This window comes from Thermobia domestica, chromosome 2 (assembly GCF_964235325.1).
Source record: "Thermobia domestica chromosome 2, izTheDome1.hap1.1, whole genome shotgun sequence".
Lineage (NCBI taxonomy): Eukaryota > Metazoa > Arthropoda > Insecta > Zygentoma > Lepismatidae > Thermobia > Thermobia domestica.
Genome location: NC_137455.1, coordinates 119,909,174 through 119,921,209, shown reverse-complemented (window position 1 = coordinate 119,921,209; position 12,036 = coordinate 119,909,174). Strand labels below are relative to the sequence as shown.

The following is a 12,036-nucleotide window of genomic DNA, read 5'->3' as shown; positions in this document are numbered from 1 at the left end:
TAAACCTGCATTTAAATGATCTAAAAGAAAAAGACATAACACAACTATACAACGGTAAACGAATCCAACATGTGCGAGACTGCACCCTGTACACTCTACGAGTGCACAGAGAACAGCCCTTTCCTCGTGTAGTGATTTCCTTACCTATAAGTAATCCAAGAAAACTCAGCCGCTAAAGGTAAACCTGTAAAGTTTGGTTTCATGGAATATAACACTTGAGATTATATGGGTTGTAATATTTATTTGGCTAAGTATGTTTTCACAAATAAGAGTGTCCACTATTCATACAAGTAAATGAAATGATGAGGTTTACTTAAATTGAGACTAGAATCAGTTAATAAACTTTCTGTGACATTTTCAACTTGCACAGTCACATGACTAAATAGACTTATACTGGATACAACAAAACACTAATACAAAAGACTAAAATACTCAAACCTATTGGACAAATATTGGTTTGTAACAGTAGCAATAGAAACCAGTGGGTCTTGGGGTCACGAAGGATCTAATTTAATTAATGAAGTTGGTCATCGAATAGCAATCAAAACTGGTGACCCCCGAGCTACTGCATTCCTTTTCCAACGTATCAGTATCGCCATCCAGCGCGGGAATGTGTCATCGATCTTAGGCACATTACCTCCTGGTAAAGAACTGGACGAGATTTTTCTTCTATAACACACAATAAGACGGAAGGAGACATATCCGAGGAGGCTGACAACCACTTTGACTATGTTCATGAAGAATGTTTTGAATCCAGTTTGGATAAATATACATTGTTGGAAGTCATGGCTAATACCGGATTGATGGCAAGAAACATCGTGTGATGTCGAAGAAGCGCCAAGAGAAAGAGAAGCTTCTTCATAAGTATAAACGAGAAATGAAAGGTGCAATTAGAGAGATCAGACAAGACAGTGCTTTCTTAGCTAAACACCAGATCAAGGAACAAATCCAGAAGGATATGGAGAGAAAGAAGAAGGTGAAAGATCTGTTAGGATCATTGGCTTCACAAGAAGGAGAGTTTAAGAAAATTAAGAGGAAAAAGAAGTAACTAAGTGTAAAATATTAAATGGATCTTTAAAATGTCCTAAGATTTAAGTGTATTAAGAAATAATCTTATTTCCTAAAAAACAAAAGTTTGGTTAAATTTGCTGTTACAAAACACTAATGATAAATTAAATATACTATATAGTTAAACAAACACGCAACTAATATACACTACAAGAAAATTATTATGTTAGTGAGTTCACCATGGTTTTGACATGTATTAGGACAAAATAGCTCGAGCAAATTAATTTTTACTAACCACGACTAGTCGGGTGGACATAGAGTTGAGTATTGTATAAGTGTAAATACACATTACATACCAATGAATTATTACTAGAATGTTAATAAGCCCCAAGAGAAACATCATGCTGGATTGGTTTTAATTATAGTAAACGTCGCCAAAAAAAAAAAAAAAAACGAACAAAACGATTCTGACTAAATAAAATTTTCTAAGGTGGACAGGAGGTGGACAAGTTAGACAAACATGGCTATAAGAACATTGCGACAAGCCATGGTAGTTAATATTGTGACATACCATAATAATACAGACATTAGGTCATGAATAACAAAAACCCATGTAATCAATTTGCAGTGGAACACTGCTGCGGCTTAGACACCCTCAGGCAGAGATTAAAAGGAAAGAACTGGAGAGAGACCAATATGAATTTGCAAAAGCTAAATCAGTTGTAACACAACCATAATAAACTAAGAGGACAACACTCTTGACCAACCTGTGCTAAGTGGCCAAGCAAACTTTAAACGGTGGAGACGTGCTCGTGGCTTGACAATAATGATCTTGAAGGACAGATATAAGTTATGCACTTCATCTTACTTACAAGCTGCTTCTGACGTAACCAAGACTTCTATCAAGTACAAATAATTACCTGCAAATCAACATTTTAATGGTGTACTGTCAAATCCACAAGAGGGTGCAAAATGTACACATTATAGAATAGAATAGAATAGAATATTTTATTGTCATTGAGCTTTACAAGCAATAGACAACGTCCGAATGAAATATACATAGCTATAGATACAGATATATATATATATATATATATATATATATATATATATATATATATATATATATATATATATATATATATATATATATATATAATAATCATTACATACAGACAATCAGTTATTGGTTAATATTATTATGAACAATCTAATAATATTTGAAATAAAGTGATACTGCAAACTAGGACACAATGTCTTGACATTCAATAAACTCTTGAATCGAGTAAAATGGATTCGTTATTAACCAGTCATATAAATTTTTCTTAAAAACCTTAAATGGCAGCTGTTGTATGGAGGATGTTAGTTTATTAAATAGCTTTGGTCCTATAACTAAATAACTATTTTTGATCTTCGATAATCTAGTGAAGGGTATATCAATTTTCTTACACAATCTAGTATTATATGTATGTACTTCATCTCTGAGTGTCATATTTGCCAGGTTTTGCTTAGTGTAAAGTAGCACTTGATAAATATATACATTAACTACTGTCATTATCTTAAGCCTGATAAATAGTGGTTTGCAGTGTTCTTTATCATGTGTTCCAACAATAATCCTGATGGCTTTCTTTTGCAAAACTAGAACATCATGTGCTTGGCTACTGTTACCCCAAAGCAAAATCCCATATCCAATTATGCTGTGGAAAAATGCAAAATATGAATTCCTCAGATACTCATAAGGAACTGTATCTTTCAATTTTCTTAACAGAAAGAGCACTCGGGAGAGCTTTGTACATACATATTTGACATGTTGTTCCCAGGTTAGTTGGCTGTCTATACGTATACCTAGAAATTTAACCTCAGATACATCATAGTTTCCTCTATCATTGCAGTGATTGAGACTAAAGGTTACTTTTTTTGTTTTATCTTGATTTAGCACAAAACCATTTCTTTTAAACCAGGTCGCTGCCTCTCTTAATGCAGCTTGAGCTTCTATATACACTTCTTCAAAGCTTGTATTTATGTTAAGTAGCGTAGTGTCATCCGCGTATAGAATTGATGTGGTATTAGTATTTAGAGGCAAATCATTTATCATTATTAAAAATAGTACCGGACCCAGAACAGAACCCTGCGGTACCCCATATTTCACTTCTAAGATGTTTGAATGCATGTTGTTAACACTGACTATCTGTTTACGTTCCTTTAAATAGGATTTTACAAAGTTTAAACTGCTACTGTGGAATCCGTAATACGCTAACTTATCACATAGAATTTTATGATCTACACAATCAAATGCTTTACTTAAATCGCAGAATGTAGCTAGAGCAAAACCCTTATTTTCAAAAACTTCATATATTTTTTTCGTTAGTGATTCTACTGCATCAATTGTGGATTTCCCAGATCTGAATCCAAATTGAGCTTCTAGAATTATGTTTTGCTCAGTCATATATTTATATAGCTGATCTTTAACAATAGTTTCCATAATTTTAGAAAAAACTGGAATAAGGGATATTGGACGGTAATTAGATGAACACGATCGATCTCCCGTTTTGTATATAGGAATAACTTTTGCTATTTTAAGTGCTTTAGGAAAAATACCTTGAGAGAAACATTTATTGAAGCATATTGCAAGGGGTTGTGCAATTTGATTAATGATAGCTTTTATAAGGTTGTTCGATATGTCAAATATATCCTTACTGTCCGAAGTTTTCATTTTTTTAACTACTTTTATGACATCATCAGGGCTAACATGGTTAATAACAAAAGAACTATTAAATGGACTATGTTGACTTAAATACTGATACATATTTACATTAGTATCTGCATTGTTTTTCTTGATTTCCTCTACGGAAGTAACAAAATACGTGTTAAGAGTATCAGGCGACAGCATAACATTATTGTTGTTATTATTATTACTATTGCTTACCTTGTTGATTATCTTCCATGCAGTTTTGCATTTATTAGATGCTAATTCAATGCAATTTTCATTGTATGTTGCTTTCGCTACCTTTATTGCAGATTTATATTTACTTCTTTGAGACTTATAAATATCACTGGATTCACTAGTCATTTTATTCTTATATATATTATAATACTGCATTACTTTAGCTTTCATGGCAGAGAGTTCTGGGGTATACCACGTTCTTTTACCTAACTTTGTTTTCTTTGATGAATTATATCGGACCACCCTTTTAGGCACACACATATCAAAAATATTTAGAAACTTTGTTAAAAAAAGATCAAATGTATCGCTGGCATTTAAATTATCATACTTAATGTTTACTTCCCAGTTTATACACGATAATTGTTGAATGAAACTTTGCAAATTAGTTTCTGTGATGGGCCTAGTTGCTATAAGTTCGGTGGTGGGAAAACTAAAGTTGCAGGATTCTACTTTTTTTGTACTTAGATTGACTAGCAGGGCATCATGATCTGAGAAAGGAAATTGACATACATTACTGGTTAAATATTCCGTTTTTACATTGGTAAATGCATTATCTAAGCACGCTTTGCCTCTAGTCGGTTTACGATTAACCACTTGAAGATTATGTTGTCTGAGTAGATTAAGTAACTCATGGACAGTTCGTTTGTCAGTAGTCACATCAAAATGTGCATTTACATCGCCCCCTATTACTATCTCATAATTATGCCAGTTGCTGAGAAAGACCAATAACTTCTCCAATTTTTCTAAAAAAATATTTGGATTACTATCAGGAGTTCTATAAACAGATACAATTATTAACTTGTACTGATCCAGAAAAATTGCAGTTGATTCAAATTCACGTTCAGTATTAAGAAAAGTTATATCTAATTGACGATATTCTATTTGGCTATTAACATAGATAGCGACCCCACCATGTATGTATATACTCCTACTGTAACTATTTGCCATAGAAAAACCATCTATATTGTTGTATTGGAGTTCACTGTCTGCACTCCAATGTTCACTCACACAGAAAATATGTAAATCATTTTCGTAGGCAAAATCTGAAATAAGGAATGATTTGTCCTTCAACCCTTGTACATTAAGAAAGCATAGTTTAACAGCATTGCTGGTCACTGAGTGTGTATCGTCAGCTTTATTAGATAGTTGGGCTAAGTGGACAGCATTGACTGAAATCGATTCTACTCCCTGACTCATATTACCTTGTACATTTGATCGTTTATTAACAGTTACATTTCTACTTATATCATTAATTTTAAGCGACTTTGTTAGGTTTGAAGTTTTCACCCGGCCCCACGGAATTTTAAATTCATTCATGGAGTCGGGTGATTTGGGTTTTCCTGTACAGACCAAGGCATCGCTATTGCCTTTTTACTTTCTAATGTAGTGTCTATGCTCTTATCAATTATTTCACAGATCTTTATACTTAATAGATCCTTCCCTGCTTGATTCAGATGCATACCGTGTTGAGTATGCATTTCCCTACCTAACTTACTGATATCCACCATATCAACATTCGTGAATTGATTACATACTGCTTTTAGTTTTAAGTTAGTGGCTTGTACAGCTTTATTAACACATGACTCTTTAATAAGGTCATACCGGTAAGGAATGTTTACTACTATTAACTTACATTTATTCAAAACAGCTAGTTTATTTCTAATCCTACTCACAGCCTCACAACCTTCATTGCTAGCCACATCATTTGTTCCACTTAATATTACTACACAATTACCTTCTTTATTTACATTGTTCGGATTGATGCCAGATAACACATCAACACTTTTCGCTCCAGGCCTGATGTTCCCTTGTACTGCCAACTTGTGTTTAGAATTATCGCTCACTTTCATAGACAGTCCTCGACCATGACTATCACCATGTCGATAGATCACTAAGAAAGTGAAGACAAATTCTGTGCGAAGCAGAATTGTTAGCCGGCTGCGAAGGCGGGCTCTAATCACATGGGGTACTTACCCTTATGGCAGGCATTGGATAAATATGATATACTGTCATATACTCAAATACACTCTCTACACAGACGAGAAATATTTCCAAAAGAACACTGATTACACGAGACACAAGAATCACTACATCACTCACACACGTAACATTGATGCTTGGATAAATTGACCAATCACTATCGCTGGGTTGATCCTTTGGATTATTCAGCACGTGAGTTCAATAGTAGGAAGACATACGCATCTCCGGTGACCTTTCCTGGGCAGGGAGAAGCTGGTGGTGCATCCTTTTCCAGGATGACAATGGACAGTCTCAATAATACGGTGATGTTACACCAATTTAAGATTATAAGCCTGAATGAACTATATGGATAGCATGAGCGTTGGGTTATCACAACCTAATTAGGACTGGCTGCTTTACAAGATACTGAGTAAACTTCTGAACAGAATACACACAAGCAAACTTCATGGCTTGGATCTCTGCACCTCCAAAGTAGAAGATTCTACTCCATTCATGGGACTTATTGTTACATGTTCAACTTCACACATAGCAAACGAAAACAATGGCTTAGATTGACTACAAGGTTGCACGAACTCTGACTGCTGGGCAATAAATTCAAAATAATCATAAAGATGCGATGATCACTTAACCACACGGACTGAACACTTGGCTTGCTATGTAGGCAGCTTACTGGAATGCTCTTGCAGAAGACTAGTTTGTCCTTGATGGGTTGACGATATACTCTTAGGACTTCCATGGTGGGTAATTGAATCGATGCAAAGTGATAATGCAGATGGGAAGATAATTAAACATTGCGTTGCTTCGTTGCCGACGTGGATGGGTTGGGGGCCCCGCTACCAAGAGCTTAGCTGTGCATGATGAAGTTTAGTTTAAGCCACAAACTAAATATGTATGATGATACTAGCATAGTGACAAAGTCACTCCCTAAAACTGCACACTATATATGTAAATTAGCTTCTACGAAATCACTGAAGATGACTTGAGAAATTCACGCACACAATGTCGACTCACGTGGTAGACTAAGGCAGGAACCTGTTTTCCAACTCCATCCAAATATTGCTGCTATTCCAAATAATTGCACAAACTGATGGTGAGGAATCATCCCCTATATTGCAGAATTAACTAAAACCAGTTTGGATACTCTGATGACCACTAATGAACAAGATTTTACAAAATTATATCGGCAGGCGAGAATTACTATCACCCCTCACGCCTTCATGTTTCTGGCTGAGTACCCAGAATCCTTTGCGCGAACCCGCGAACATGATGTTTCAACAGGGTTGCCAAATGCAAAAGGCTACAAGAGGTATATTGTAAATTGTACTAGTAATACAATTGTAAATAAGTTATATAGGGGCGTTACAAGGGCAAGGGTCAGTTTCTTTTTTGAAGAGGAGACTGTGAATGGAGATTCGTACCTGGATATGTTGCAGAAATACCTCATTCCGGAACTGGAGGCACGTGGAATCCAGAACGACATCGTGTTCCAACAGGACGGGGCACCCCCTTACTATGCAATCAAGGTGAGAAGTTCCTTGACGAGAAATTCCCTAACCGATGGATTGACCGTGGTGGCTCGACCGCTTGGCCGCCAAGATCACCCGACCTTACCCCCTGCGACTTCTGGCTTTGGTGTCATGTGAAAACGGAAGTTTATGCAAAGAATCCAAGTGGTTTGGAGAGCTTAAAGGACAAAGTCTGTGGCTGGCATTTCGGATCAAACACGGCGGAACGCTGTGATTGGATTCCAGCGCCGCCTACGCGAATGTGTGGACGTAAATGGCGCCCAGTTGGAGGTGTGGCGGTAAATGAACTGAGCTGGTGCAGATTACAGGTAAAAATTTAATCCTTCCGATACCGTTTACACTTTATTTGATTTCAATATGAGCATTTTTATGTAAATTATAAGCGAATTAAGTCCGTCCATACTTTATAAAAACCCTGTATATACTTTTTATGAGCGGAAACGTTGATGTGTAGAATTATTTTGGGAAATATATTGAATAATAGAAATCATTATTAATTATAAAGGTAGATAATCCCATCCTGGAGGTAATCCGCATATTAACCTTAGAATAATCTTGACCAGCGTTTCCCAACCGGTGTGCCGCGGCACACTGGTGTGCCGCGAATGGACCGCTGGTGTGCCGCGAAGAAATCGAAACAAAATTACTAATTCTATAGCAATCAAATTGCAAGACATCGGAAAAAATGTATATTTTTGTATTTCACATTATTATGAATTTCTACCATGGAAAATATTACTGTAATTGTAATATATTATTCTACATCTATTACTGTGTAGCAGACAGTATTTCGGCTCGTACTCATTTCCACGGTTAGCTGCTTTGTTACGCTTCAATTGAGAGTCATACTAACACCGAGAAATGGAAGCACGTGTACGGTACGCGTCAAGTGAACGTTCGTAGAACACTCATTCGCACGTGAATGACAGAACAACACTTTGTTCAACAGGTGTGTTTTGACTTCGACGTATCGCAAGCTGTGTGATTGCAATAATATGCACCGGTTTTGGTTAAAACAGCAGAGTTAAAAGTACAAGACATTTGTTTGTTCGTTCTTTACTTAGTGATCTTCGTTCTTAGTGAAAGGTTGGATATAGTTTTCGAAAAAGAAAGCGAATTTTTAAAAATCTGAGTCCTATATTTCATTGCAATTGTTTTCTATTTTAAAATTAGAATCTGAAAAAAAATAAGCATAATGAATTAGCTTAGGGGAAAACCAGTGAACGAGCTTTCAACTCTGTGAGAAGGAGATCAGTAATTACAGAAAAAAATTACCATGGTATTTTATATTTGCAAATAATAATAATAATAATAATAATAATAATAATAACTATGAGTGTGCCGCGAGAATTGAAGTTACAACTGTGGTGTGCCGCAAGTTGAAAAAGGTTGGGAAACGCTGGTCTTGACAGTTAATACCAGGGGCGGACTGAGTATATTAGAGCCAAGGCCGCGGTTACCAAGGAGGGCACTCAGATTATAACACCAATTTCTAATATAGCGTATAATGAACATCTGCGATGGATCATCGCGTTATGCAGTTGTAAATTCGTTGTTACTTGGTACATTTGCAAGCTATGATTTATCATTGATAATTTGATATCACAACAATTTTTAATGAAACAGCAAAGCAGAGGAACAAAATCTCGAGAGAATATTTTATTATTCTATTGCCATATAGTAGCTGAAACACTAAACAAATAAATAGCCAGTAACTTTTTACTATGAAATGAACAGGACAGCTTACTGAAAATTGAAACACTAAACAAAAAACTTTTGACTGCGGAATGAACACGACAGTTTTATGGTAAAACACTAAACAACTAATAATTTTACGAAGTTAAGATTCTTTTCAGTTCCGATGAACTGCAGAGTTCCTGAGTAACTTCATACACGGACACTAAATTTAACATGTCTCTTTCCATGCTCATTAGTAAAAAATGTGTCCAAAATGTCTTCAGACAAACTAGCTCTGAGATTTATTTTCACCAACTTTACTTTCAGATGCACCTTTCACATCTCACTCGTGTGCATGGTAAAGACAAAGCATATTTGTATACAATTACTAAAACAATTATTAAAACAACTAGACTGACATAGAAATTGGTACAAAATTTTCCTTGTACATGAGAATTTTTACACAAGGTGTTTGCAACATCATTATCACTCTTGCCGTGAATCCCGTCCAAAGATGTTCCATCTCGTATAGCAGGCTCAGTTGCATAATCATAATCATTTTCGTCTTCTACGGATTCAGGAGCATCATTCTCTTCAGGATCATCAAAAAGCAGAACGTTTTGTGACATGTGTCATACACGACAGAGAATTGCTGGAGCTCTTTATAAAGTTTCTCCTGTTTTATTGTATTTAGTTTTTTTTTTTCCGCAAGAACTCTGAAAGCTCCGGCAGGCACACCATTTTTCGTGATTACCGAAAAGTGCTTGGATTCCAGCGTTTGAGTTCACTGACACATGTAGCAGCTTTATTGAGAACTTCGTTGAAGTTTTTATTCTGAATAAATGATATTCACTTACATTTAAGTTCTTTCCAAGTTCATCTGCAGCAAGCTCTCCTGGCATTTTCTTCGTTGAGATTCTTCTGGGCGGATAATCTTCTTCCATTTCTATCTCTACACCAGGTTGCGCAAGCTGTTGATTTATCTTCTCACAAAATATTTTTGTATTTGTATTTTCGTAAAGCATTAAACATACATCTTCTTTTGCCTCCATTTTCTTGCTGCTGCAGATTGTCTACAAGTCTCCAGGCCGTAAGATAGTCCAATCCGTGAGACTGTAGGTATTTTGAAACAGGCTCCGTTTCTGTAAACAAGTCCAGAAACACAGAGCACATCATTACGGTGTTAAATTCTATCCATTTATTTAGCACAGTCTCAGCTTGAAATTTTGATTTCGCATTAAAGCGTCTGTTCTGTACAATACCACTGAAGAACAATAAAAATGTACGAAACTTTGACGATGATGATAATGATGGATAGTCTTCCTCGTCTTGGCTTTCTGTTTCATAGCAAAACTCGTTAGAGTCGATTATCGCATTCAGTGCCTTGCTTTTGCTCAACCATCGTGTTGCACCAACTTCGAAGTTTTCGTAGTTTGTCGTGTCCCTTGTGGCTTGCATCAATAATTTTCTTCCAAGTATCCATTCTTTTGTAGGATAGAGACAGGTTTGAACCACACCAAATAAGTTTGGATCTTCAGGGATCTGCTCAGTTGAATTTGACATAACCAAATTAAGAGCACGAGCCATGCAGTGGTTGTGTAAATGATTTGAGGATTATCCGTTTCCAGTAATGTTTTAAATCCTTTATAGCATCCACTCAAGTTAGCAGCTCCATCAAAAGAGCAGCTTACAATATCAGACATCAAAACAATGTTGGCAGAAAGTACTCTTTTGATTTCATTGTAAGTTGCTTGTCCTGTAGTGTCACTGTTTACAACAACTGCTAACAGCCTCTCAAATACTTGACCGTTTATAACATAATTACTATAACTAGCTGATTGAGCTCTGAAACATCTTGGGTAGAATCAACAATTATGCTAAAAATACCCGATTTCTTTATATCTTCCACTGTTTTCTTCTGCAATAACTGTCCAATAATATGGAGTAGTGTATTTATAAACGTTTTTAATAGAAAAGTCATTGGCGATTCTCTTCCTGCCCTTTCAGATTTCGACGATGTTGCTGCAATTTCTTGCATTGTTTACTGAGCGATATAGCTTCCTTAACATGCTCGCACAGCATCCTATTCAGCCACTAATAAAACCAATTCCAGGATGATCCCATAGTTGATATTTCTATAAACCAGTTTGTAAGCAGATTCAGTGTTCCCTGTTCTCCTATAAGCTAAGTGTTGTCTTCCAATAAACAAAATTTCAAATATCCGTTTAATCACAGCTCGCTTCTTCTTTACTTGCTCTTTCCACAGATTTCTTACATTAATATTACAGAGAGATGATATATCCTTCTTTGCTTCAGCGGTTATTTTGAATCTACTGTAGTAATTACCTACACCATTATTTTCAATCTCGTACTTTATTGACATTATCGCCTGCTGGACATGATTGTGATAGAACACTTTTATTCCAGAGCTGGATAGAATTATGGTATTTTTGCTGACGAAACAAATTCCATGTCAACACTGTGGCATAAGCTCCAGAGGATAATTTCAAAATCGAAGCATGTTTTCTGTTCTAAATTAACTTGATATTTAGACTGGTCAAAAGTAAATACATTTTTAAAAATGCGCTGATTTTTCATTTTTGAGTTACCAAATATAGATCTACAGGATGTGTTAACATCCATAAAGGACCAAACAGCCTGTGGTTAAGTATGGGCCCAGCTACAAACCAGGGCCCACTCTACAACGATGAGGATCCCAACTGCCCAACACAATGTAAGACTGTCCAACATAATAATAAAAAGGGTCTCAACTACTCAATGTAAAGAAAGAAGGGTCCCAACTGCCCAACACAATGAAAAATGGCTCAGGCCCCAACTGTCCAACATAATGAAAAAGGGTCCATCCAGGGCCCCAACTACTTAATGTAGTGAAAGAACACT

The 12,036-nt window shown here is 36.0% G+C and overlaps 1 pseudogene; it reads left to right on the top strand.

Annotated features, from left to right (window-relative positions):
• Positions 1–804: 804 nt before the first annotated feature.
• Positions 805–1,070, top strand: LOC145679724 (nucleolar protein 14 pseudogene; annotated as a pseudogene).
• Positions 1,071–12,036: the final 10,966 nt, after the last annotated feature.